This window comes from Triturus cristatus, chromosome 5_2 (assembly GCF_964204655.1).
Source record: "Triturus cristatus chromosome 5_2, aTriCri1.1, whole genome shotgun sequence".
In the NCBI taxonomy this organism is placed as follows: domain Eukaryota; kingdom Metazoa; phylum Chordata; class Amphibia; order Caudata; family Salamandridae; genus Triturus; species Triturus cristatus.
In genome coordinates this window covers 168957173-168980805 of record NC_140588.1, presented here as the reverse complement: position 1 = coordinate 168980805, position 23633 = coordinate 168957173, and the positions used below count along the sequence as shown (strand labels likewise).

The window sequence follows — 23633 nt, the reverse complement described above, 5'->3', positions numbered from 1 at the left end:
CAGATCAAAGATTACAAGCCCATGCTAAGAAAAAAGCAAGGGACATATTATGATAAAATAATTTTTAAGAATCACTAGTCTACAAATATATAAATCAAAAGGGACAAGTGGTGAACTTTGTTATCTTACACCTTAAAAATACCCTTCACCAAGTGTGACATAAGAAAAAAACATATTTCATACAAACAGGACATTTTGTTAAAAAATGATCTACCTATGCAAGAGAGGGATAGGGGGGGGGGGAAAGAGGAGGGGGGGGTTTGGAGAGGGGGGGGGGGGGCGAAAAAAGTAAAAATGGGAAAAGGAAGAAAAGAAAATTTGATATAAAAAATTATTAAAGTAGATGTGGGGAATATTAGGGAATACATAGATGTAGGTCACTCTGTGCATAGTGACAGCGGATAAATCATGTATCTCTAAGATGACATTCTAGTAAATGAAAGATAGCTAAGTCTCTAATCTGGTTCAAGAGCAATAATTATATACCTGTATGTTGAGATCGGATAGAATTACAGATCGATGGTTTAGAAAAATCTGTAGCCAGAGATATGTTTGATAGTCCAACTTGTAAAGTAGCCTGCAGCTCTGTATATGTATATAAGATGTTACAACCGATTAGAAATGTTACAGAAAAATATCTGGGTAAGATATAGATACATAAATAGATCGCGACCCTACATAATAAGGAGTAAACCGACCTGATAAGAAAAGAAGCTATAGCTGAGGACTACTTCGGGAATGTCACGGTCCAAAAGAACAGAGGGAGCCAATAAAGATACAACTGCAGTGTCTTTGCAATCGGGGGGATATCTGCGAATGAAAACATGTTTCCTTAAAAACCAAATCTGCGGTAATAAGTACCTAACCTAATAACGATGTAAATGAAGGGAATCTGGGTTTACCTATTGGTAGCAAACGGACCCTCAGTATTTTCCACCAGGATACGAGACGCCTGTCGCAACGTTATGTACAGTGATATCTGAAAAGAGGAAGTAGATAGGGACATGGTGGACTAAGAAATGAAGTCCATGTAGGTACTCTAATGGTCACTGTCGAAAGTTGCGCCGCAGCGATAGATTATATTAAAATCTGCTTACTTGAAAAGACGGGTCTGCCAAAGATTATGGTGCCTATACTCTGATACGCTCGCACTTCGCCACGTTATTATAGTGATATCTGGGGAAGAGAAAAACATGTGCCCAACTTAAGATTGAAGTCTGTGTAGGTACTCTAAGGAACAAACTATTAGTGGTAGCGCAGTAGCAATAGTTTTAGTTTTTGTCTGCTTACTTGCAAAAATCTGCCCGCCAAAGATTCCGGTGTCTGTATTCCTTGGAGTTCATCCTGATGATGTACCGGTAGGTATTCTGTTCAGACTAAACATAGGATAGGTGCCCGCACGGGTCGGAATCATGTTTAAATAGCAAAGTTGTATACGCGCAGAACCTAGCGGAAGTCCGAATTCTTGGTTCAATAGCATAGACACATGGACTACCGGTGTGGATCTATGAAGGGAATTGAGGGAATGAAGCGGCCATCTTTGAATGGATGACTAGAAAGGACTATGAAGGATAGCAATGTATATAAAACAAGCGCAATATATGTATTGCAGCATATATACATGATCAAAACTGATCTATTTCACTAAAGAGAGTGGAAAAAAATAGGCAATCTGGAATTACAGAATTGAACTAACTACTGGAAAAAGCGGACTCATTATTGGGTAGTTAGCCACAATTATATTTGATGGCTTGGTCCCAGGGTATTTCATTATTCATACCATCTTGATAGGTATTCAAAAGGAAAATCCAGTAAACTTCTCTGCTTTTACGTATATTCGCACTTGCTGGGCCTGAATTAGTCCGAATTTTTTCCAATATTAACCAGCGTATCTGGTCCGCATTATGATTCGCTTCCATATAGTGACGGACCAGAGGGGCTTGAGTTTTTTGTGTGCGTACAGCTGACCTATGTTCCGTCAATCTAGTAGATAACATACGTGCAGTCTCGCCTACGTAGACTTGGTTACAGGGGCAGAGTAGTAAGTAAATGACATTAGTTGTTCTACAATTGGTCAGGCTTGTCAGTTGTAAATTGAGTTTATTGAAAAAGAATTCTTTTGTTTCGATGGCAAATTTACACGCTGTACATGAATGACACTTAAAATTGCCTATAACGCTAGGTAGGCCAGTAATAGACGACTGGGATTGAGTTAGAGCCGGCTTACTAGTCATACGTGATCTTACTATAAGATCCTTCAAGTTTTTATTTTTCCTATATGCATATAGGGGTTTAGGAAGTGCAGGACTTTTGGGTCTAGTGGCATTTAAAATTGTTCAACACTCCGTCCATCATTTCCTTTGGTTTTTGCTTTGTTCGCCATAAGTTGGCAGGGTATGCTCAGACGTGAGTCCCTTGCTCACTTTGCCACTGGATTCAAGCAAGCCTGGCTGAAGACGGCTGAAATGCCAGAAACCGGTCCTAGGAAGCTTGTTTCCGGTCCAGGGAAGACATGGCTTGGCATTTCGGGCTGGACTGTTCCCATGAGGCACAGGGTCAGACTGATTTGCATATGGCCATGTCTGAACTGGGGTGGCAGAGTGGGCTAAAGAGCGGTGATGGATTAAACCCAGATCAGTTGACTGGGGGTGAGTGCTTGCATTGTTCAACACTCCGTCCATCATTTCCTTTGGTTTTTGCTTTGTTCGCCATAAGTTGGCAGGGTATGCTCAGACGTGAGTCCCTTGCTCACTTTGCCACTGGATTCAAGCAAGCCTGGCTGAAGACGGCTGAAATGCCAGAAACCAGTCCTAGGAAGCTTGTTTCCGGTCCAGGGAAGACATGGCTTGGCATTTCGGGCTGGACTGTTCCCAGGAGGCACAGGGTCAGACTGATTGGCATATGGCCATGTCTGAACTGGGGTGGCAGAGTGGGCTAAAGAACGGTGATGGATTAAACCCAGATCAGTTGACTGGGGGTGAGTGCTTGCATTGTTCAACACTCCGTCCATCATTTCCTTTGGTTTTTGCTTTGTTCGCCATAAGTTGGCAGGGTAAACTCACACGTGAGTCCCTTGCTCACTTTGCCACTGGATTCAAGCAAGCCTGGCTGAAGACGGCTGAAATGCCAGAAACCGGTCCTAGGAAGCTTGTTTCCGGTCCAGGGAAGACATGGCTTGGAATTTCGGGCTGGACTGTTCCCATGAGGCACAGGGTCAGACTGATTTGCATATGGCCATGTCTGAACTGGGGTGGCAGAGTGGGCTAAAGAACGGTGATGGATTAAACCCAGATCAGTTGACTGGGGGTGAGTGCTTGCATTGTTCAACACTCCGTCCATCATTTCCTTTGGTTTTTGCTTTGTTCGCCATAAGTTGGCAGGGTATGCTCAGACGTGAGTCCCTTGCTCACTTTGCCACTGGATTCAAGCAAGCCTGGCTGAAGACGGCTGAAATGCCAGAAACCGGTCCTAGGAAGCTTGTTTCCGGTCCAGGGAACACATGGCTTGGCATTTCGGGCTGGACTGTTCCCATGAGGCACAGGGTCAGACTGATTTGCATATGGCCATGTCTGAACTGGGGTGGCAGAGTGGGCTAAAGAACGGTGATGGATTAAACCCAGATCAGTTGACTGGGGGTGAGTGCTTGCATTGTTCAACACTCCGTCCATCATTTCCTTTGGTTTTTGCTTTGTTCGCCATAAGTTGGCAGGGTATGCTCAGACGTGAGTCCCTTGCTCACTTTGCCACTGGATTCAAGCAAGCCTGGCTGAAGACGGCTGAAATGCCAGAAATCGGTCCTAGGAAGCTTGTTTCCGGTCCAGGGAAGACATGGCTTGGCATTTCGGGCTGGACTGTTCCCATGAGGCACAGGGTCAGACTGATTTGCATATGGCCATGTCTGAACTGGGGTGGCAGAGTGGGCTAAAGAACGGTGATGGATTAAACCCAGATCAGTTGACTGGGGGTGAGTGCTTGCATTGTTCAACACTCCGTCCATCATTTCCTTTGGTTTTTGCTTTGTTCGCCATAAGTTGGCAGGGTATGCTCAGACGTGAGTCCCTTGCTCACTTTGCCACTGGATTCAAGCAAGCCTGGCTGAAGACGGCTGAAATGCCAGAAACCGGTCCTAGGAAGCTTGTTTCCGGTCCAGGGAAGACATGGCTTGGCATTTCGGGCTGGACTGTTCCCATGAGGCACAGGGTCAGACTGATTTGCATATGGCCATGTCTGAACTGGGGTGGCAGAGTGGGCTAAAGAACGGTGATGGATTAAACCCAGATCAGTTGACTGGGGGTGAGTGCTTGCATTGTTCAACACTCCGTCCATCATTTCCTTTGGTTTTTGCTTTGCTCGCCATAAGTTGGCAGGGTATGCTCAGACGTGAGTCCCTTGCTCACTTTGCCACTGGATTCAAGCAAGCCTGGCTGAAGACGGCTGAAATGCCAGAAACCGGTCCTAGGAAGCTTGTTTCCGGTCCAGAGAAAACATGGCTTGACATTTCGGGCTGGACTGTTCCCATGAGGTACAGGGTCAGACTGATTTGCATATGGCCATGTCTGAACTGGGGTGGCAGAGTGGGCTAAAGAACGGTGATGGATTAAACCCAGATCAGTTGATTGGGGGTGAGTGCTTGCATTGTTCAACACTCCGTCCATCATTTCCTTTGGTTTTTGCATTTAAAATGTGCCAGTTTGAGTTGATGATGTAATGCAATTTTTCATTCATGGTAGAGTGTCTAGATACAAAGACCAATCTAGAATTGGTGACTTTAGACTGAGGTGTTAATAGATGTTGTCTGTCAAAATATCTGGCTCTCTTGTATGAATCTCGTATGAGACGTCTGGGATATCCTCGTGCAAGGAATTTCTTTTTCATCTCTTCTGATCTTATATCGAAATCTTGTACATTGGTACAGTTCCTACGGAGACGCAGGAACTGTCCAAAAGGGATGCTGGTCTTCTGTGTATGGGGGTGGTAGCTCTCAAAATGAAGTAGAGTGTTCCGTGCTGTTGGCTTGACGTACAAGTCTACTTCCAGGTGATCTATATTGTTTTGGATAAATATATCCCAAAACTCAACTTTATTGTTATTAAAGTTGGCTGTGAAAAAGATGTTATCATCACACAAATTAAGCCATGATATAAAGGTGGGTAGATCATCTGGATCAGCTGGCCAAATAAAAAAGACGTTGTCTATATATCTGGACCAGGATGTTATAGATTCGCTGAATGGAGCAATCTCATTGTACACAAACCGAGTTTCATACAGGGCCATATAGATATTTGCCACTGTCGGGGCACAAGATGCCCCCATACTGACTCCTTTGGTTTGTTTAAAAAGGGAGCCGTTAAATTCAAAGGTGTTTTCAGTCAGTACCAAAGAGAGGCAATCTAAAACAAAAGTTCTCGGACAGTCTATGCCAAAATTGTCCATGAACCAAGCTACGGCTTCCATTGCTCCTGCTTGTGGAATATTAGAGTATAAAGACGTGATGTCCATAGTAACCAAAAGATGTAAGTTGGCATTAAATGGCAAGTTCTCTACTTTCTTTATAATGTCTCTGGTGTCACATATATATGAAGGGATCTGTGGGACAAAAGGGTTCAAAATGGTATCTATATATTTGGAAAGTGGCTCTGTAACTGACCCAATCGTGGTGACTATTGGTCTGTACGGAGGGTTGGTACTGTCCTTATGGATTTTGGGGATTCCATATATTGCTGCCATTTTAGGTTCTTGTGTATTAAGGAATTGCCATTCCTTTTCACAGATCTGTTCTTGTCGGAGAGCTTGGGTGATAAGCTGAAGGATGCTTGCTTGAACTCTTTTGGTAGGGTCTTTCATTATGGGCATGTAGTGATGCTGATCACTGAGCATTTCTTCCATTTTTTGAATGTATTGAAGTTTATCTAGTACAACAATACCTCCTCCTTTATCGCAACACTTGATAGTCAATTGATTATTTTGTTTAAGTGATTCAAGTGCTATATGTTCTTCTCGCGATATATTGTATTTAAGGGGAGGTATGTGTTTGGTGGCCGTAGTTAGTTTGTTAAAAACTACATGTTCAAACACCGATATTTCAGGGGCCACTTGCTCAAGACTAGGAAGAAAGATGGAAACTGGCTTAAGGCCAGACTTGTTATCTACTGGAGTGTTATCTTGGTTGCCTTCAAAAAAACTTAAGAGCCTGATCTTTCTAAAAAAGACCATAAGGTCTTTAAAGAGCTCAAACTTGTTGATTTTACTATGTGGTATGAAGGAGAGACCTTTGGTCAGTAGAGTTTCTGTAGGATGGTCAAGAGGATGGTTACTCAAATTGAAAATGGGAATTTCCTCTAATCGCGCCAGTATTGCGCATTTCTCGTTACTAAGAATTGGTTCTGATTGGGATAAGTATTGGGTGCTTGTTGGTAATTCTGGGGAGAGGAATATTATTGGTTCTGTGCTTGTTGGAAATTGCCTCTGAATCTCGGTTGGTATCTCGTTCTCCAGCGTGGCTGTGAGTTGCCTCGCCTGGATAAAAAAGAGGTACGTATGCCTCTAGTATTACCACTCATATTTCCTCTAGGGCCCTGTGTTTGATAATGATTATGTCCTTCAGAATCTGAATCCGAGGTATCTGAAAAGGTGATTACCTTTTTGCTTGATTTGTTTGAAGTGTACTGATCGAATGTTTCACCACTAGCCTCTGTTTGGTAAAAATGTTCTGCTAGGTACGGATATACTTTTTCTTGGATGAAAAATCTGATGTCTTTATTTAGTTTATCAGTCTTTCTTTTCAAAAGGTAATCATTATAGGAATTCATTTCCTTTTCTAGCTTTACTAACTTGGTTTGTGCTTCTTCAACAGCATTACAACCCTTAAGTTTTGATTCTAGTTCTGAGATTTCCAGAAGGAGTGCTTGAACTAGCTCTTTGGCAGTTTCAATAATACAAGACACCGCCGCCAGACTCGGCCTTATGTTCACACTTTTCTCATAGGTCGACACCCTCCATCGCAACTACTTGGTTCCCACCTCTCCCAGCATTTGCTAATGTGTGGTGGATGGGCTGTGCCTGATGGGATAGTTTGTCTACAAGGCTAGCCCCAGTAACCACAGTCACTTGGGTTTTTGTGTATGGTAGGTGGACATGTTACTAGGCATGTTGTATGTAATTTGATACATGTGCATTCTCACATTTGTGAGTTACATGATTGTGGACTTGAGGCGTGTGGTATGTTCAGTTAGTACTTACCAACAAGCAATGCATTTCCATTTGTGCCATCCTGAAACCCCTGGTTGATGATGGACTGGCGGAAGATGTAGGAATCATGCACACTACCTGGGAACTTGGATACAATATTGGTGAACAAGCCCCGGTGGTCCACAATTGCCTGCACATTGATGGAATGTGTGTGCTTCCTTTTGCTGTATATGTGTGCAGTGTTCGCAGGCAGGGGGCACAAGTAGGACATGTGTGCAGTCAATTGCCCCCAACACTTGCGGGAAGCCAGCAATGGCATAAAAGCCTTGCTTGGTCTCAAGCTGTTCTGCGCAGTGTTGGGGTAGCGTAGGTGCTGGGGTGTCGGGCTGATGCTGCCATCCAAGACAATTGGGAGGAACCTTGATAGGGCTGACTGCAAGACTCCCCAAACTCTGGCAGCTGTTGTTTGGAAGGTACCACAGCCCAACATGTGCAGCCCTGCCAGCAGCTTTGTCTGCGGAGGGATGTTGGTTCTCCGCTCTGTTGGTGCCTGCAGCCTGGGGGCTATCTGGGTCAGGATGCGGAGGATGGATGACCTTTAGAGCCTGTAGTGGGTGATCACATCCTCTGGCGTTAAGTCTTTGAGGGTCAGGCATGGGCGATGGACCCGCGGTCTTCTTCGGCGCTGCCTCCGTGGTGGCCCTGGGTGTGGTGGCAGTGGTTGTTGTGGCCTTCTTGGTGCTCCAAGCTGCATGATTAGTACCTCCATGGCATCAGTGGGTCTTCAAATGAGGCTCTGGGCTAGTCCCCCTTATGTACTGTTCTTTATCACTATTTTTAAGACCACCTTTTTTCTGGTCTTAAGTCCCAGCCGCTAACAGGCTTTAGCGGCTGTTTTCTGAACATATCGCGGGCCCGGGCAATCATTGTTAATATCGCGAAGTGTGGTTAGTGTGCGTTTTTGCACGGGAACGCCTACATTGCATCTCATTAGTGATAGTTATCGCTAACATGAGTGGCGATGGTGGAAACGGACAGTTTTGCCTGAATTCTGTTGCTAACGGCTGTTAGCGATAGCTTGTGAATACGACGAAAAAAATATCGCCGTATTAGCGCACTCATTGCAATCTCAAGTAGCACAAGAGCTGGTGGACGAGGCAAATAAGCATTCCGCGACTCACACATTGTGGGAGGAAACCTCAGTAGGGAGGGCCACCCCAGCCACAAGCACCTTTACACCTCCACCTTATCTGCCAGATAATGGCCTGCAAGCATCCACTCATACAGAAGGCAATCACGAGCTGGAACCAGTGCAGATAAATGTGCCCCATCAAATAAAATCCCACCCTCACAGCCCTGAAACTTACTCCATGCAAAAACAGGATGCCAGCTAGAATGAGCTATTGGGAAGAATCAGGCCAAGGGGATCACTCCAAGATCCGATGGGGGACAGAGGGTCATGAGACAGATGAGACAGATGAGGCTGAGCCAGAAGTCCTTTCCTACCTGGGCACCCAAGAATTGGCTGACATGGTGGCCTCTTACTCACTGGATGCCTCCAAAGGACCCGTGCATAGATTCCTCCCAACTGACACTGCTCAACTCAGTGAAGAAAAACCTGCTACGCAAAAGACACACAATTGATGGACGGAATGCCGAACAAATCAAAACATTCACCCCCAGTCAAGAGATCTGGGTTAAATCCATCATTCTTTTGCTCACCATGCCACCCCTGTTTAGACCTGGCCACATGCAAATCAGTCTTGACCCTGTGCCTCATGGGAACAGTCCAGCCCGAACTGCCAAGCCAGGTCCTCCCTGGACCGGAAACAAGCATCCTAGAACCGGTTTCGGGGTTTCACCCCTCTTCAGCCAGGATAGCTTGATTCCAGTGGCACAGTGAGCCCAGGATTTTGAAGAAACTATCACCCCTCCCCTCCATGTTGTCCAACCTCCTTGATGATCTGAAAAAGGAGACTATAAGCAGTAAGGAGGTTTCAAGCTAGAAATCAGCAGTTCCTAAGATGCTAAGCCCGGTGAGGGCTGCTTTTAAAACTTCACACACAGTAAACACTGAAAGCCCATCCGGGGAAACTACCACCAGTGGATCAACAGCACTGCAACCTGAAGCTGTTGCAGACCAAAATACCAAACAAAGGCAACAACTCAGGAGGAAAGGCCGCAACAAAAGACAAGAGACAAGCCAAAAACCAGTATTCCCACTCTTTTGCTCAAAACAACGGAACACAGCGGGTACTCAATCAAGTGAAAATTCTCAAATGCCAAGTAATCAAGCAGCCTCCAGTCAGGAGGCCAATCCCATCAGAAGAGAGCATAGGGAGGCCACCACGCTGTGCACCTCAAACACAGAAGCCATAAGCTTCACAGCAGACATACAAGGAGAAGATCCAACCCACAACAGGGCATCAGACACTCCTCTCAGAACTCTATGCACTGCAACAAGGATGTCACTAACCGTGCAGGTCCAGCTACAAGAGTGAGGCCCAAGTAGACACTCAGCAGCCACCAGAGATGCCACAAGCAACAGCGAGAGGGAAAGTATAGTCTCAACATCGGCACAGATAAATCACATGAGCCCGGATACAAGGATAGTGGCTAATGAACCCAGTCCTGGCCTCCCAATTATACCTGACAACACAGGGGGCCAAATGTCCAGAGTGAATGGTACAGAAGGGCCATCTTGCCGGAGGTCGGCAGGCACTGGACCACCACATGTCAACTACAACCACTTATCATCGGCGCAAGCCCACCATTGAGACAGGGCGCTGAATCTGCCATCACTTAGACAGCATCTAAGGGGGCAAGATCACAGAAGGTACAGCTCTAACAGACTGCAACTGGATCCAGGCATCCTGCTCCTCAAATTTGAGTTTAAATCAAAAGGCAACGCAATGTCCTGAATAAAGGCAATATTCTGCGGTTACTGTCAACCATTCCAACTTAAAGAGACATAAAAACAACTGACCTGCATCCAATAGAATTTATTGGGACAGATTCACACTCGGAAAGAAAAACCACCAAGATCACATGGAGATCACCTTTTCTGGCCAATAAAGTGCTAAACAAACACAAAATATTCAAGTCATGGGGAATAACCATCTCGCACTACCATAGTGCAGGTTACCCCTTCCCATTACTCGCCAACATGGGGAACAAAACCAGCAGGGAAACTACTAATTCAGTACTCAGGGGAACCCGGGCCAATCGCCTATAAGGGAGCAGGCAAATAGCGGTCGCCACAGTCAACCCCAGCTCCTATCTCATCATTCACCCTGGTACCCTGATATTCAGCATATTGGTATTGATATTGTGCCTGTGGGCAGCCAATGACAAAATCTGCAAAAAGAAGGGCAGCTTCAACAGAGCAAATCAATCCTCCGCCTCTGTTCATAGAACATTAATGATCTATGAAGCAAAGCAGCGGACTCAGATTTTATATCATATATCAAATCATTTGATATTATTTTGCTGCAGGAAACGTGGATGGCAAAACTACTCTTCTTACAGGGATTCATATGTTTCTACACACCAGCAGTTAAGAAATCCCATAATGGCCATCTATAAGGCGAACTGGCAACCTATGTGTCAACAACTAGTACAATCACCATAAAAGAAATTCCCTCCTCCTCAGCAACTGTTAAGCTCTCCCTCATTCTTAAAAGGAAGAAGGAGGAGGTGTTAATCTAATACGCCTTTATAAAATCCCAAACAAAAAATCCATGACTCTAAGCATCTTGTGGCGCTTCTAAGTAAACAGGACACCCCTAAGCTCATCCTCTCAGGGGATCTAATTCTTTATCTTTTGAGCTCCTTGACAGATGAGGAGGTGCTGGCCCAGTCATTGCTTTGGAACATTCCTGAATAACAACAAAAAAGCTCACACTGCAGAGTGAGCAAAACACCCAGGACCCTACTGGAAGACCTGGAGCACAATAACTTTAGGGCACTAAATGCCAGATTCTCTGAAGATTCCTCTCCAGTAGCCTCGTATTACCCCAAAACTGCATGTTCAACATTAGACTACACATTGGTTTCCCTTCCATTCTTCCACTGCGTGGCCACATTTCGCCTTGGAGACAAGGGGGACAGTGATCATCGGCCACAGGAGGTATCCTTTCTGGCAATTGCACCAGCCTTGGAACATCTACCATGGCGTTCTCACTTCAGTTACACAATCAACCTTAAAATAAAATAATCAAATCCTCACTAGAGAACACTGGGGAGGTGCTTCAAGCTGCGAAGGCCTTACTACAGAACTAAAACGGGCTTGCAGACAGTCCTATCAGTAAATGGGAAACTTTTACCACCAAATTATCAAGCACTTTTACTTCAACTGTCAAGTACAGGCCGCCCCACAATATAAGGGAAACAGAATGGATTCCCAGCGCACAGTGTAAACCACTAAAAGCAGTGAAAAAAATCAAAAAATAAAATATTGAGACTGCTGAGGCACAAACCCAGAGATCTGCATCTCAGTTCATCACTTTGAAAACAGAGAAACATGCTCGAAAAGTTAAAATGGGACATCAAAAGGTCCAGGGAAGATGAGCTTTGGGCAAAACGTTTGTGTGCTACTAAAACCAAAAGCAGCACATGGTTCTGGGCCACGGTGAACAAAATAATGCGCCCATCACATGGTTGGGTTATATCATACATCCCCAAAGAGGCCTGGACAGATTTCCTTTCAACTCCTTTCAATCAACAAACTGGGAGGGGGCTGGAAACTGCATGTTTGGCTCAAGAACAATCCAAGACCTACAGAAAAACAAATCAGCACAAAGCACCAGGATGTGGATAGACCTTCCCACATAATAACAAGCAAATGCAAATCTAAAAAGGTTAGAGAGAAGGGGCACTGGGACCGAACAAGATTCCTCCAGCCTTCGTAAAGCAGGACTCATACTTCTGGGCAGAGACTTTAGACTCACTCTTCTTGGAAATTAGACATCTGGGACAATTCCTGGCCTCCCGGAAGGGCTTTGTCATTTCTCCAATTCACAAGAGCGGAGACAAATCTATACTGAAAAATGACCGCCTTGTTGCTTTACTTGATAATGAGGCAAAGTACTTTGCTGGCACTCTATTTATTTGAAGAACTTCAGGCTTGGACAGCAGAGCATGAAACCATACCATTCAATCAAACTGGTTTTGCAAGACCTGCAGGTACAACAACCAACATCTTAACTATGTCGATGCTCATGGACATGGCAAAGTCATCAAAACAGGCACTCCATCTCTGCTTTCTAGACTTCAAGGCAGCATTCGACAACATAGATCAAGCAAGACTCTGAAGAAAATTGGCACTCTGGAAAATTCTGCAAGCACTCCTGGACATGCTAGTATGCCTTCACACCAACACATGGGTGCAGGTAAAACTGGGCAATGGCACACATCTCTCAAGGCACATCTCTACCACCAAAGGGCTTAAGCAAGAATGTGTGCTCGCCCCAACCCTGTGCAATCTCTACATGGTTGACTTGACACAGACCCTTAACTCATGAAATACACATGCTCCAAGGATGGGTGGCAAGGCTCTTTCTAGTATCTTATACGCTGATGATGTAGTTCTGGTAAGCCATACACATGTGTGGGTATGCAACGCCTCCTGAATACACTGCAGGGATATGCAGCAGACAACTCCCTTGAAGGAAACTTTTAGAAAATCAAAACAATAACCATACAAAATTGAAGGGAAAAATCTCATGTCTAATACCTGGGTAACAACAAAATTCAGAATACAACCAGTTACCAATATCCAGAGGTAACTATTGATAACAATGGCCAATTCGCTAGCAAGCTTGAGATGATTAGAAGAAAAGGGATGGCTCTAGCAAAAAACCTTCAAACACTTAAAATCCAAGTTGACACGCCCTATGCTCTCCGCTCCCACCATGTTGCACAATCCAAAATTCTGCACACCATCAAAGATGGTATTGAAGTCATGAGAGGAAGAGACTCTAAAACCCTGGATAGCACATTAGTCAGGGCCTACAGAATCATGTTCAATATACCAATTTATGCCTCTGCAGCACAGATCCGGTTGGAGTTTGGCCTTACCTAACAACATCTAGCAAGACAGGGGGTCTATATAGCCTGCTGGTACAAAATTAGGAACACCCCTTCAAACACCCTAAATTACCTACTCTGGCAAGAGATCCAGAACAGAATGATGAACTCACCGTCAAGAAAAGTCAGGAATCCCTTGCAAACACTGAACTCTCCCAGCTCCGGGAAATCCCAACTACCCATGCAGTCTTTAAAAAGGTGGTGCAGAAGGCTATCGGGAGCCTTTCCCTAGTAGAAGATAAAGCAACTTTCTCATCAAGAAGTCATGCCTGGATGACAATCAATGGCTATAAATCGCTTAGCCCACAGCCATATTTTAGCCTGGGATATCCTAGGAATACCAAGGAAATAATTTTGAAACATAGGCTGGGAAAACTCCCAGCTATCCGGCACCTTCCACCATGGCTGAGGGGGAAAATTCAATTGCGCCGCCCTTGTGCGGCATTGGAAATGAGGACATGGCACATCTGTTCTGAACGTGTATCAGCCTGAATGAGGAGAGGTCCTGCCTGCTTAAACCACAGTTCAACCTTCATGGGACCCACATGCGGAGACAGGCATGTGGGTTTCAAACCAGAGAACCCACAGTTAAACTGCAAATTAGTAAAATTTCTAGCACTGGTAGAAAACAAACTGTCAAGAGCAAGCACAGACGCTTCTGCAGTGCCCCGGGCTACTTATACTTAACCCAAAAACAACTACCCTTCTGGCCCAGAATGTAGGATCGTGGGAATTAAAAAGACTCCAAATAAGACTGCTGCTGAGGACGACTATCTTCAACAGTCTGCTAATTCTTAAATGTTCTTTTAACACCACCGGATAGAAATCAAACTGCTGTCCTCTTAGAGGTGACTTTTTAATAAACTGTCATTTCTTTTTCAGCTTATTTGCACAGCAAAGTTCACACATCAATGAGCACAACAGTCAAAGGCTGATGAAGACACTTGTTAGATTATTTTATAATATGTACTCATTAATCGTTTATTTTATAATGCCCCAGTATCTCGTTTTCTTTTTTAAATTGAGTGGTTTTATTGTTGCATACATTATGATGGTTTTAATTAGCTATATACAATAAAGATTACTTACTTACATCATAATTCAATAGAAAATGTGGGTCTTATAGTAGTAGGGGCTAATAACGTGCTATGTAAAAAAGCAGCTTTGGGTATGGAATTGTGAGGAATAATATGTAATGGTGCCAGAGGTATGGGTAATGTAATGTTAGAAGAAAAAATATTAGTTGAGAGAAAGAACTGAAGAGTAGAAGGTAGTAGATTGTATTCTTGTAAGAAAGAGTTTGGGAGATTAAATTTTGTTTGTAAGTGAAGAAAAGGAATAACAGAGTTGTACTGTACGATTTGATGAACACATTTAATACTCTTCTCCTTCCATTGTTTAAAATAGAATGATTTTCTTCGAAATTTAATACATTTATTATAATAAATTCAAGAAGCAAGAAAACGTTGGTAAAAATCAAACCTGGCTGTAAATAATGTATGAAGTAGATGATGGGAGCATTTTAGAATAGGGTTTGTAGAAATAAAAGTGCAATTTGTCATATAAATTATATCAGTAAATGAGAGGTCCTGCAATAAAGAATGCTCAAAAACAATCCATCGTGGTATGGGAGAATCTTGAAAGTCATTAGTTAGAACATAAAATTGTTGAATTAAAATTGCTGAATAATACAACTTAAATTCAGGAAAGCGAACACCACCTTCATTCTTCGGCTGTTTAAGTTTAGATAAGGCAATACGTGCATGTTTAGTATTCCACTGAAATTTGGTACAAAAGGAATTAATCTGAGAAAAGTAGGAATATGTATTTTAAAAGGTAGCATAGACAATATATAAGGGACACATGGTACAATCATCATCTTGATGATGTCTAGCCTTCCCAATGATAAGTGAAGGAGAGACAACGATGAAAGTAATTTATGAAGTTTAAGTTTTAGAGTCGTAAAAGTGTAGTTAAGTGTATTTTGAACAGTAGATAAAAACCAAATACCAAGGTATTTGTTTTTGAAAGGACACCAGGTAAAATTTGTGTCAGCAAACATATATTGATAACAAGAGGGATTTAGTGGTTGAATTTCTGTTTTGGTGATATTAAGTTTGTAACCGGAAACATTAGAGTATAATTTGATTTCTTGTAAAAAAGGATTTAGAGGAAAGAGGGTCGGACATATTTATTAAAATATCATCAGCATAAGCCGATAATTTGGTTTCAAGGGAGTTATGTTTGAAGTCTGATATGAGTGTTACAACAGATATGTTCAAGAAAAGCTTCTAGACAAAAAATAGAGAGTAAAGGGAAAAAGGGGCATTCTTGTCTAGTACTTCTATGTAAATGAAAATAGGAAAAGAATTCATTAACAAAAACACTGGCACAAGGGTCTGAATATCATAATTTTATAAATGAAATGAATTTAGCACCAAAACAAAACTAGTGGAGGTTAGTGATCATAAATTGCCAATTGATGCGATCAAAGGCCTTTTCAGCACAAAGGGAAAAAGCCACAAGTGGGGAAGGATATTTTTACCAAATGCAAGAATATTAGAGAACATTCTAGCATTGTCTGCAGCAAGTCTTCCCTTGACAAAACCAGATTGGTCAGTTTTAACAAGTAGGTGTAAGAAGTTGGCCTGGTATATGCTGTCCACTAATTAAAGTGGGCACCTTGCACCAGTCCAAACAACCCTTTTGGTGATTAGTAACCCTGGGCGTAGTTCGCGAAGTAGCGCTACGCGCAGCTACGCAAAGTGCACTTCGCACTATGCGAGCTACGCGTAGCACTTCGCGAACTGCGTAGTACGCTGTTCGCACTGTGCAAGATGCCGTTTTCAATGATTGCACAGTGCGGACAAGCATCGGCACTGTGCAATCATGGGAAACGGCATCTTGCACAGTGCGAGCTGTCGTTTTCTGCCGCTCGAGTAGATTTTTACTCGAGCGGCAGCTTTCTCAACGCGGACTGCTAGATTCTCATCGCGAGCGGTCGCGAGCATACGCGACCACTCGCAATGAGAAACCTGACCTCCCCGCGTTGAGAATCTTGCCGGGTGGTTTATTTTTCCACGCTCGCGATCGGCAACTTGATGTTGCTGATCGCAAATGAGGAAAAAGTCTCGCCGGGATATCATTTTGCTTGCTCGCGGTCGCCAACTTGACGTTGAGGACCGCGAGCAAGCAAAAAATGACCGCTGCACTACGCTACGCTACGCGTGTTTGCACTGTGCTACGTGCAATTCGCGTAGTTCGAAGTAGAGCAAACTTCGCAAACAACGCGAGCGTAGTGTAGTGCTTTGCCCAGGCTTAGTGATTAGGTCAAAGATAACCTTTATTGAAAGCTATCCTAGTGGTAGTTACAGAGAGCAGCCTTCAGGCTAATTCTTGAAGGAATGTAAAGCAACTTGTTTAACCAGAGCAGAACCTCCCTAGTGATCAAATGAAAGGAGAACCACACAAGTGTTATATAAAAAATATGTATTTATTACTAAACATTCTCTACTAATCTCTTTATGAGATTAGAACAGAAGGCACACAATACTTAATCAATAGAGCGACAGTAAATAGCACAATACACAGCGGGCTCCAGGGGGAGATGGAACCATACACTAAAGAAATGGTATAACAACAACGACTTCAATAGACACAGGGCCTAGAGCACGTAGAATCGATGGGACCCCAAGGAACCACCCAAAGGAGTGACATAGAGAGCCCACGGAGGACGGGTGCAGTGTGGGAACACAGACGCGAGCTCCATACAACTTTATGGGAAAGTCGCGGTTGGAAAATTACAGTTTTAGAACACTTCGGAGAGGACTTCAAGCAAACCCTTTGGAACATAGAAGGTTCTAAGGCCAGCACCCTTGTGAGTACCGAGGTATCCGTGTTACCTATCCCAGAGGAGCCGGGTGCATAGCGGTCAAGTGTTGTAGGAAACCCTTGTTGTTTTCAAGGGCGTGACGCGAAGAAGTGCTGCTGCCGGGAAGATGAAAAGTGTCCGGTGGAATCCAAGCCTGGATCTGGGGTGAGAAGAGCCTGAAAGCATAGGGGACAGAGTCTGGGTCACTTCAGGGTGACCAGGGGCTCGATAGACGAATGCCCACCGATGTTGGGTGCTTCAGGTGTGAAGATAGGATGCTTTACTCTGCAGCCACGGGGACCAGGAGACGTCGACGACAACCAAAGTCCGGAGGTGAGCTGTCCCACAAAGTGGAGTGCTGAGTGATCAGTGTCTGGATTGAACACCAACAAGTCTTGGCCAAGGCAACCCACGCAGGCAGAGGAAACAGGTTACGGTGTGGACCAGCAAGGTCCAGGAGACTCTTCGAGCTACGGGGAGTCAGGGCACGTCTGGAGCAACCAGGGAAGCACAAGGAAAATCAAAGTGACCCTCCCCAGGACCTACAGGCCAACGGACCAGGGATCGAGAAGGGACCTCGAGCGGAATCACAAAGCACCAGCCCACAGAGCATTCGTGGAGTGGAGGCTGGAGATCTTTAGTGGAAATGCTGCTCGGGGCTGGGACTACAAGTAGTCCAAAGCACAGCCTCATGGATTGCCAAAAAGCATATGCTTCTGCAAAAGTACACGGTGGACAGGGGTTCGGGTTGCACGGTCCCCACGAGGGATACTGGTCTCAGGATTGCTGAGAGAGCAGATCAACCTCAGGGACACTCAGGAACCCACCTCCTGTGTTGCAGAAATCTTCAGAGTCCTCAGGAGCTCGGGAGATGCAAACCAGTCAGATGCGTTTAGGTGCCTGCTGCTCCAGAGGAGTAACTCCTTTTCTCCAAGGGAGATTCTTCTGTCGTCCAGCGAAGTGTAGACCATCAAGGTACCTGGTTTCTTGTTACAGAGTTTAGTCCAGGTAAAATACAAAGTCCTGTAATCAGGTTTTCTACTTTATACCCAGGGAAGGGGTTGGACTGACTCTGGGGACCCTCCTACACCCATGTCCTTTGTCCCGTTTGGCACCAGAGCAGAAGCAAATGGCTCCGGCAACTGGTTTGAGCTGATCTATACATGGGGACACCAAATGTGCCCCCAGTGCAGACTTTCTGGCACTCTCAGAGTGCACCCACCCAGCCCCAATACACTAAAGCCTGTCTGGGAGGTAGTCACACCTCCCTGTGTCAGGAAACCTATTGTCAGGCCTTCCTCTGCTCGAGCTTGGCTCAGCAGCAGGAGGGCAGACTTGTGTCTGTGGCTGGCAGCATCCATTTTGTGATGCCCAGGGTCGAAAAAGCTGGTACCGGGTATACCGGTGATCCACATAGGTCCCTCTAGGAGGGTGGGATCATACCTCCCCCACCAGTTACTGGTGGGGAGGTATGATTCCAAGGTGTTTGACACCAAACACGACATGTTTCTAAGCATCCATTTTAAAGTTAGCATTTACCGCGAGGGTATAATGCACTTAAGTATATATGGTTGACTGCATCACAGACAACCACGGAAAATAGGTTCAGAAGGCTGCAGAGGGGCCCTACTCATGCAGGGGCACCCTCTCACACAAAACCCAGCACCCTGCCTTCAGGATTGTTAAGGCCCGCCATAGGGGTGACTGATAGGTGTATGTGTGTAGTGATTTAGAAATAATAACAATCAATGCTTCTAAAAAAGTTGGGTGGTCTTAGAATCTAAAACAAAAGAGTTAAAAAGTTCTTAACAATTTAGGAGAAGAAATAGAAGAGAAGATTTCAATAGAAAAACCATCTGGCCAGGAGCTTTAGATTGTTTTTAGAATTTAATAGCATCTATAATCTCCTGTAGAGTTATGTCCCCTCCTAATGATTTAAATTTGTCAGGAAGGGAAGGCGGTTTAAGAATACATTAAAAAAAGGATGCATGTCGTGTTCTAAAGAGTTGGTTTCATATGAATATAATAATTTATAATATTCATGGAATGGATATAGAAATATCTAGATCGGAAGATTCAATTTTGTTTTTTCGTTCATTCCAAATTGGTTCAATATTTTTACATTCAGATTTATTTTTTAAATAATTAGCCAGCAGTTTGCTCACTTTATTTTGACGTCTGTGATATTTCAATGTAGTTTTAAGGAGGCTATTACAGGTGTCAATGGTGGCAAGATTATTGAGGGTATGTGGCTTTAATCAATTCATGTGATACGGAAGAATATTTAAAGGTGAAATCAGTGTGTTTTAATATTTTGTTGTAATGAGTCAATGTAATGGACATTTGTCAGTTTTTTCCTTTTAGCAGAATAGGCAATAGTGAAGGCTCGAAAAGAGGCCTTCAAAGAATACCAATTATTAGGAATGGATGTTTCAAGGGGTTGGTTACATTTAAAACATTCATTTTTTCAAAAAGTAGTAGCTTCTGTAATAAAACTGATATCAGATAAAGGAGAGTTATTAAATCTCCAACGGCCAGTTTTATAGTTGGTAAGAGATAAATCAAAAGAGGATAAAACAGGAGCATGATCTGAAATAAGAATTGAACCAATTTCTGAAGATAGAATCGAGGGAAGTAAAGGCTTAGTAACCAAAATGTAATCTATTCCGGATCTGGTATGATGCACATTAGAGAAAATTTTTAATTCACAAGTATCAGGGTTACAAGCTTTCCAAACATCAAATAATGAACGACTGGCAGTGGCGGATTGGAATGCCTTATGGGTCTTATAGGGATTACATTTACAGTTAGATTTCCTATTAGTAAAGAGGTCTAACCACTGATAAAAGTCTCCTGCTACAATAATGTTAGGAGTATCAATAGAGGCCAATTTTATTTTGAGGCTGTTTCAAAAATCGGGATCAGGTTAAACAGGACCATAAATATTAACTAAAGAAATCTGCTTATTATGGATTTCATCCGTAACCAGTACTCATTGTTCATTAGTGTCACATTGAGTCGATAAAATCTGAGCGTGTGACGATTTAAGAAAAAGGATAGCACCACCTTCTTTTCGGTTAATGACTGGTGAATAAACAACTTGGTGTACCGATTGATGTTTTAATGTAAGTGATTTAATATCATTACAATGAGTTTCTTGTAAAAAAGTAACGTGAATTAAATTTAGACCAATGAGAAAGTACCTTTTGCCTTTTGACAGAATGTCCTGGACCACGAACGTTCCACGAGACAACGGTAAACATAATGGGGTTTTGAAGGTGGATAACAGGAACATAGGTGACAAGCTACAAAAACATAAGAGAAACAAAGACACCATTTATTAACTACAATAAAACATGTAATCAATGTAGACAAAGTAACAGTATAAGACAAAAAAGCACTCACTCCAAAACAAAAAACTGAGCAAGAGAATAGGGAGAGGAAAGGAGAAAGGAATAATAAGATGAAGAAACAGATCATGTAAAGAAATCCAGATCTGAAATGAAGAGCATGGAGAATGAACCTGGTACGTGACAGCACCAAGAACAAGAAGAGCTGCAGAGAGATAAACAGTGGAATAGAGAATAAACAGTCGAAACAATTAACTTATAGAAAGGCAAGGAGAGTAAAAGAGAGATATGAAAATGCAAAGTTATTTAAGAGCGCTGATCATTGATATCCATGGAGTGACATGAGGTATTTTGGAGAAACAATTTGAACTTGGCAGGATAATCAAAAGAACATGTAGTGCCTTTGTGAGTAGTTTTACACAAACAAGGATGTAAGATACCCTACCGAATGTTCAACTGTCTAATTGGAGGCCGAAGAGCAAGAAGTCTTTTCTTCTGGCATTTGTGGCATTTGAGAGGTCTTGCGATTTGAAAATATTATGACCAGTCCAGACAAGATGATGTTTTTCTTTAGCTGCCCTTAAAACATGCATCAGATCAGTAAATCAAAAAAATATTACAATAATGCTTCTGGCTCTAGTAGAGTAGAATTAAGGCCGAACCAAGACGATGTGTTCGCTGAAGATTTAGAGGAGGAGCGTGCTGAAGATCAAGTAACTCAGGTAGAAATTTCTTCAAGAAAACAAGAAGATCAGGACGCTCCAAGTTTTCTGACAAATCATATAAATGGAGATTATTGGATCTATTTATGTTTTCAAGGTCTTCGGTGTGCAGTTTAAGTTTTTGAATTTCCTGCTCCAACAATGGAATCTGAACAGCAGCATCTTGGAGGCCACTTATACATGGTTCCATTTCAACCATCTTACTTTCCATAGCAATCCATCAATCCTCAATTTGGTGAAGTTTTTCTTTAGTGGCACTCATGAAAGGTTTCAGACCCCTCACCTTATCAAGTATAGTATCTAAAACAGGATTATGAGAAGACATCATGGGTGATGGAGGATCATTTGTGGCCCTTTTGGGTTTTGCGCAAGATGAGAGTTTTGAAGTAGCTAGAAGTTTGCTGGACATTTTGGCATAATGCAGAGGGCAATGTGAGATCTTTTGGAGTGGTCTGAGCTTGCCCATACACTATAGTGATAGAAAGGCGAAGTATGTAGGAGAGCAAGCTAGAGTGCAATACCTCCTAAATGGAAGTATATATTAATAGACCATAGCTCAGTTCAGAAACATTAACCACAGGAATAGAAAATACACTTACCTGTATTGAATCCAATATTAAAAGTAAGAAAACTAATGCTAAAAAGATGAGGCAGCCACAAAAAGTAGAAAGAGAAGTATAGCAAGGAAGAGAATCACTCCATTGTTTTTATACAATAAGTGTGGTACTATTAGAAATTATAAAATCCAAGTGGCATGCTTATAAAAATAATGACATATTTGAAGAGAGAGCTACAAAGATTGAGAAGCGTCCAAACAAAATGGCAGACGCTAAGTAAGACATTCATTCATGGCAGTGAAGAAGCCATATACAACTATAGCCTTCATGAAGTGTTTGAAAGAGGTCAGATTGTAGTATAAATGTAAGGACCTTACTGGCAACAGGAACAAGCTGGCGAAAGCGGAGACTCAGGAGGTAGTCGGCTGCAGAGAAGGCGAGCAGAGCACTAATAAAATACCTGCCACTCGTGCTTGACAGAAGATTACCACCGCAGCACCAGGACCAAAATACTGCTGCAATAGAGCTGTAAAACAGCTCAAGATGACATTAGGGCAAAGCGGCTCCAGCAACAAAATGCCAGCATGATGATGCATGCTGGCCCCAGCTGGAAAAGTTGAATAAAGCTCTGAGCTGGAATGGAGCTCAATCGTCCCCTGTCATCTTGTTCAGTGAGGAAACCATGCCCCTGTGGAACACCGTTTCAAGTCCTTTTGGACAGAGATGAGGGACATTTTGATATTTAGAGGAAGAATGTTCCAGAGCTTTGACAATGTAATGAAGTGCACCATTTAGGGCTCAATAAACACTAGTGTTTCCTGGATGAGATCTAAGGAAGTGATGAGTGCAACAGTGAATAACTGGAGGAGAAAAACTGAATCTTAAACTGCTTCCTCAACGTTACTGAAGTGCTATATTTGTAATTGAAGGAAGAATGTTTCAAATAAATGAGCAGAAAGACTCCTTACACTGCATCCTTTAGCATGGTAGAGCACAGGTACTCTCCAGAGCGCTAAGGCCCGGTTCGCACATATGGAATGAACATGCACAGAACAATTCTCTACACAAAGGATCTTAAACAAGATGCACTTGGGCAGGGCCAATGAAGCAAATGAAACAGGTGTTAGGAAGGGGGAGCAGAACAAATCTTCCCATCCTCCATCAGCAGACACTGCAACTTTCGGGATAGTCTACAAAACAGAACACAAGCTCTTAAAATGGTAAAAATAAATAGAGTTATTGTAGCACGAATCTGATCCAATCTACTGGCTGTGGGTGGTAACTCTTCCAGCAGGAATGAGACAGTGCACAGTTTTCAAAAGGAGTTTGAGTAGAAAAACATGAAGCATAAAGTACTGAAATCTGAAGACTCATTGATGGTTAACCCCTTAGCCTAAAACTAAGGGGCGTATTTGCAAGAACTGATGCATCGACATCAATGCGTCAGATTTCTTGCACCTGCCACAAATGCCCTAAAGAAGTCATGGATGTGCTGTATTTACAATACAGTGCTATATACACAAGGATTCACGGATGCATCAGAAATTCTAACACATCCTTTGGAGCTAAAGTGACTCATGGCTGGAGTTGGTTGTAAGACTGAGGCAACTCCAGCAATGTGTCAGAACACAGAGGTGAGTCCCGTGTTAAAAGCACTGGGAATTTGACGCAGTCAAGTCATAGAGAGACACAGTGAAAATTTGTAAATTTCACTGCATCAGCCCTACGTGGCTTTTAACTTGGGAACACCTACCCTGCATACATTATACCTGTGCCAGGTATAATGTGACGCAGGATTCTATAAATGTGGAGTTTGTAAATATGGAGCAGAGTGGAGCACTGATTGTGCCGCCTCTGT

The 23633-nt window shown here is 43.2% G+C and overlaps 1 long non-coding RNA gene across 1 annotated transcript; it reads right to left on the bottom strand.

Annotated features, from left to right (window-relative positions):
* Positions 1-466: 466 nt before the first annotated feature.
* LOC146822743 (uncharacterized) lies at positions 467-1407 on the bottom strand. The gene is made up of 4 exons (XR_014961827.1): positions 1291-1407; positions 903-1176; positions 699-810; positions 467-585 (listed from the first exon to the last, which is right to left on the bottom strand). It is a non-coding gene; the product is annotated as an uncharacterized LOC146822743 (long non-coding RNA).
* Between the last annotated feature and the right edge of the window lie 22226 nt (positions 1408-23633).